This window comes from Microtus pennsylvanicus, chromosome 13 (assembly GCF_037038515.1).
Source record: "Microtus pennsylvanicus isolate mMicPen1 chromosome 13, mMicPen1.hap1, whole genome shotgun sequence".
Classification (NCBI taxonomy): domain Eukaryota; kingdom Metazoa; phylum Chordata; class Mammalia; order Rodentia; family Cricetidae; genus Microtus; species Microtus pennsylvanicus.
The window spans coordinates 68,718,338-68,724,337 of NC_134591.1; positions in this window are offsets into that span (position 1 = coordinate 68,718,338).

Genomic DNA, 6,000 nt, shown 5'->3' on the forward strand with positions numbered 1-6,000 from the left:
ATCCACCTGCCTCTGCTTCCTGAGTGCTGGGATTAAAGACATGCACCACCACTACCCAGCCCAGCTGGCAGTTTTAATAAAGAGATTTGTTGGGGGCTGGAGAGATGGCTCAGAGGTTAAGAACATTGCCTGCTCTTCCAAAGGTCCTGAGTTCAATTCCCAGAAACCACATGGTGGGTCACAGCCATCTGTAATGGGGTCTGGTGCCTTCTTCTGGCCTGCAGGCATACACACAGACAGAATATTGTATACTAAATAAATAAATATTTAAGAGAGAGAGAGAGAGAGAGAGAGATTTGCTGACCTTGGGAAATAGAAAACCAAAAGAGAAAGGAAAGAGGTAAGATTAGAATTCAGTTCGTGAAACATAAAAATGAGAAGTTTAAACAAAAAAACACCAAAGAAAACCTCACCCAGCACCAGAAACAGAGGCAGGCAGATCTCTATAAGTTCAAGCCCAGCTGGGTCTACAAAGTGAGTTATAAGACAACCAGAGCCATGTAGAGAGACCCTGTCTCAAAATAATAATAATAAATAATAATCATTGTTATTATTATTATAAGGGAGGAAGGGATGGAGAGATGGCTCAGTAGTTAAGAGCAATTATTGCTTTTAAATAGGACACAGTTTCAATTCCCAGCACCCACAAGAGCTCACAACATCCTTAATTCCAGTTCCAGGGGATTAGAAGTCTTCTTCTGTGTTCCACAGACACCAGGCATGCATGTGGTGCACATACATACATGCAGGTAAAACTTACACACACAGTTGGGCAGTGGTGGTGTACACCTTTAATCCCAACACTGGGGAGGCAGAGGCAGGAAGATCTCTGTGAGTTCGAGGCCAGCCTGGTCTACAGAGCTAGTTCCAGAACAGCCAAGAAACCTGCCTCAAAACAAAAATAACAACAACAAAAAATAACAACAACAAAAAAACCCCAAAACATTCATACACATAAAGCAATTAGGTCAAAGTAGTAATAGTAATAATGATAATAATACATTCATGGTGGCACAAATATTTACCCCTCACATTTAGAAGGCAGAGGTAGATGGATTTCTTCATGATCAGCCTGTCTACATAGAAAATTTCAGGCCAGCCAGATTGTAATAAGAATAAAGACGAGAATATAATAATGAGAGAGACGGAGACAGAGGAGAGAGAGAGAGAGAGAAACTGCAAGACTGCAGACAGTCCCTGGTTTAAGAGGGGCTCAGAAGAACAAGATGAAGGGGCAGCTGAGAAAGAACTCCTTGATCCTTCCCGAGCTGCAGGCTCAGATGCTACCACAACAGATGCTGAGTGAGATAGTCTGCACCTCGGGTGTTATACGAGGCCGTTCCTACCTGAGAATGAGACGGGAACGAGACAGATATAGGAACTGGAGCTCAAAGATGAGGTGTGAAGTGTATGAGCTCACATACCCTATTAAAGATAGGAGTGATCATGGGACCCAAGCTGGATGTGATGACTCATGCCTGTAATCGCAACACCCCAGAGCCTGAGGCAGGAGGATTGCCATGAGCTGGAGGCCAGATTGGATGTCATAGTGAGTTCCAGAGCATCCTGAACTACTGTGTAAAGGCTTGTCTAAAAGGAAAATAACAACAACAAAAAACCCACTTAAGGATCAGCTGACAAGGGGCGGAGTTTGTGGCTAGAGGAAGTGGCTGCTTCGGCTGAGTTAGTGGCTTCCTGCCCAGGAGACACACCCAGTTTCTCTGCTGGGCAGTCACAGTTGTTGCTAAGTACCCAAGAGTCCTCCAGCTTTCAAACAGAGCGGTCAAGGGCTGAGAAGGAAGTAGCCTCCCCCATCCCTCTTTTTCTACTTCTCCTTCTTCTTCCTGATTTTATTTCTACCCCATCCCTATCACAGGAAGCAGTAGTTTCTTTTACTCCTTGTTCTCACCCCAGCATAACATATAACGGCCACCTCTAAACTGAAGTTATTTGTGATCCCCTAAGATTGGAGCGCAACCACGAGTTTCCCACCTTGTACCAACACTAGGCCAGTGACAAGGATGAAGAGAGTCGCTCCTCCTGGAGTCAGAGACATAAACCAGGAGAATGTGCTGTGAGACAAACCTAGAACAGGATGTGTTATGGAACACTGGGCACACAATACAAATTTGCTGAGGGAACAGGGACTGAGAAACCAAGTCTAAGATGTCACAGGAGCCCACAGGGGGTCTTCAGATGTTGTTTCAAGTCAGAAGTCACAAAAGAGCTTTAGCATCAGTGTTATAAACAATGATGAGGGGCTGGGTAGGGGCTGGTAAAATGATTCAGCAGTTAAGAGCACTGGCTGCTCTAGGGGGAAAAAAAACCAAAACAGGTTCAGTTCCCAGCAGCCACAGGACAGCTCACAATCATCTGTAACCTGTCACTCGGTTCCAGGGAATCAAACTCCTGCTTCTATCATCCAAGGATATCATGCACACTTTAGCACATATGTACATGTAGGCAAGACACACATACACTTAAAATAAATTTTAATTGACAATAATAAAAGGGCTTGGTGTTGCTCAGTGACACAATGCTAGTCTAGCATGCAAGAAATCCAGGATTTGCCAGGCAGGGGTGGTGCATGTCTCTAATCCCAGTACTCAGGAGGCTCCATGAGTTTGAGGCCAGCCTGGTATACAAAGCAAGTTCCAGGACAGCAAGAGCAAGGACTGTTATACAGATAAACCCTGACTCAAAAAAACAAAAACAACAACAACAAACAAAAAACAATAAAAAGCAAAAAAAAAAGAAAAAAGGAAAAAGAAAGAAATCCAGGACCGACCACCAGGAAGGGAGGGAGGGAACCTGGCATGGCAGTACCTGTAATTCCGGCACTTGGGAGTCTAAGGCAGGATTAAAAGTTCTAAGTCAGCTTGCTTTATAGAGTGAGAGGCAGTCAAAAGAAAAAAGAGGTCAGTGGTGGCGTATGCCTTTGATCCCAGCACTCGGGAGGCAGAGGCAGGCAGTTCAAAGTCAGCCTGGGCTACAGATTGAGTTTGAGTTCCAGGACAGCCAGAGCTACACAGAGAAACCCTGTCTTGAGAAAAAGAGAAAGAACGAAAGAAAGAAAGAAGAGAAAGAAAGAAAGAAAGAAAGAAAGAAAGAAAGAAGAGAAAGAAAGAAGAGAAAGGAAAAAAGGAAACTGGAGGTGCTGGTAACACCTGTATTTGTAGGACAAGACAGGAGGATAAGGAGTTCAGGGTCACCCTTGACTATGCAAGACTACCCTAGGCTATATAAGACTCTGTCTAAAAAAAAAAAAGTGTCTCAGTGGGTGGGCAAAAGTGCTTGCCACACAAACCTGTATCCTAAATTCAATCCCTGGATCCTATGTAGAGGTGAAAGGGAAGAGCCAACTCCACAAAGTTTCCCTCTGATCTTGGCACATGTGCCTCCCATACATATCGTGCTTGTGCCCGTGCACATACAGATACTAATCATAAATAAAAATTGAAATAAGAAAATTAGGATGGATCAGTGGGTAAAGCCCTTTCGAGCAAGCATGAAGACCTGAGTTTGAATCCCTGGGACCCATGTAAAGATAGAGAGACGTAGTGATGTGTATCTGTGATCCCACCCTCTTATAGCAAGATGGAAGCAGGAAGCAGGGATTTCTCTGGAAGTTCCTGTGCCAGCCACCCTGTCATATGCAGCAGAGACCAGTAAAGAGATTCTGCTCAGATAAGATGAGAGGCAAGGATTTACACAAAGGTTGTCCTCTCTAACTTACAGAAGCCATAGCACATGCAAGTTCACACGCACACGCACACACACACACACGAAAAAGAAATCTTAGCATGGTAGCACAAGCCATAGTTCCAGCTATTCGGGAGGCAGGGGCAGGAAGATCACGTGAGCTTAGGAGCTAGAGGCTAGCATGAGCATCATAGTGAAATTCCAGCTATTAACGAGAGGAAAGAATGAATAGATGAACTGGAGTAGGCTGGCGAAGCCTGGGGGTGGCAAAGGGAGGAGAAATATCCACTACATGCATGGCAGTGGGTGGGAAGAGAATGTGAGCTGAAATACTCAAGCCATTGTCAATGCCTGAGCTGAGCTGCCCCTGGAAACCGACTAACATGACGTTTCTGGGAAGGCCACCTGCACTCACATTCCCTGGCCCCCTCACAGTGGACGTCCTCAAGGCCCCCCCGAAAGTCCTGGAGCTGGACTCCGCCCCAACAGCCAGGGCCTGGCCACCATTTGTATCTAGCAGATTGCTTTCCAGGGCACCAGCCAGTTGTGAGGATTCTCAGATGACATGTAACCCCAACAGTTGCTAAGTAGGAGCCTTTCTCAACAACAGCAGGCATGTTAAAAACAAAATGTACAAGTATTTCTCCAGGGTTGCTCTCTGTCCCCATCACTTGCAAGGGTACACAGTCTTAGGGTTCTTTAGAATTTCAGTCTGTACTGACTCAAGAGAAAGCCTGAGGGTGGGAGTGGATGGATTCAATTGGTAGATGCTCACCCAACACTCACAAGGCCCTGGGTTCCATCCTCAGCACCAGTGGCACATGCCCACAGTCCTAGTATTTAGGGGATGGAAGACAGGGGATCAATGCCATCTTCAGGCTGATAGTGAGTTTGACTCTAGCCTGAGCTACACAAGATCCTGTCTCAAAATGATATAGTCAGAGCTGGGCAAGTGGTGGTGCACACCTTTCATCCCAGCACTTAGGAGGCAGAGGCAGGCAGATCTTTGTGAGTTAGAGGTCAACCTGGTCTACAGAACGAGTGCCAGGACAGCTCCAAAGCTACAGAGAAACCCTGTTTTGAAAAACAAAAACAAACAAACAAAAAGATATAGCCAAGTTGTGATGGCTCACACTATTAATTCCAGTACTTGAGAGGCAGAGGCAGACAGATCTCTGTGAGTTTGAGGCCAGCCTGGTCTACACAGTAAGTTCTAGGATAGTCACGGCTACACGAAGAAAACCTGTCTCAAAACAACAAAAACAAAACAAACAAAAAAGAAACGATATAACAGACACAGAGGATTGTAGGTAGCATTGACTGTATGCGCTGAGTCAGCTCAAGGGTCATCTGACAAAGGGAACAGGGAAGATTGTAGGGAACCCATGACTCCCCAGGGAACTGGAGTCACAAAATGGCCAGGAATTCCAGCCTCTTCATTCCACTAGGGAGGGTGGTTGAGGGGTCACTGTAAATTAGTTTCTCTACAAAGCGCTGGTACTACAAGCGCTGGGAGACAGCACTGGTTTCCATAAGGAGGCTGACCCTGGCTCTGTCCTTCCCCTACAACCCCAGCTGGGCTACAGAGACTTGACTCTAACCCTGTGGTCTTCTTTGTTTCAGTGCTGGGGATTGAACCCATCACTCTGTGTACCTGAAACAAACATTCCACCACTAAGCTACATCTTCACCCCCACTTTTCTTGCCTACTTTTTCTGAGATGGTACCCATCTTACTAAGTTCTCCAAGCTGGTCTTGAACTTGCAACCCTCCTGCTTCATCCTCCTGAGTGGCTGGGGTTGCAAACACAAGCCACCCCACCTAAGTTGACATTTACACATCTTACTGGAAAGCCATATAAGTGATGCAGTGATTTGAATGAGAATGATCCCTATAGGCTCTTACGTTTGATTGCTTGGTCCCTAGTTAGTGGAATGTTTGGGAAGGATTAGGAGACATGGCCTTGTTGGAAGAGGTGCATCACTGGGGAGTGGCTTTGGGGTTTCAAAAGCCCATGCCAGGTCCAGCCTCTCCTCTCTTGGCCTGCTGCCTGCAGATCAGGATGTAGCTCTCAGCTGCTTCTCCAGCACCATGTCTGCCTGCCTGCCTTTCTGCTGCCATATTACCTGCCCTGATAAATGTTGACTAACTCTCTAAAACTGTAGGCAAGCCCCAAATTCATAAAGGCTTCCTTTTGTAAGAGGTGCCTTGGCCACAGTGTCTCTTCACAGCAACAGAACTGTGACTAAGGAGGCACTATTCAAGTCTTTTCTTTATTTATTTATTTATACAGTATCC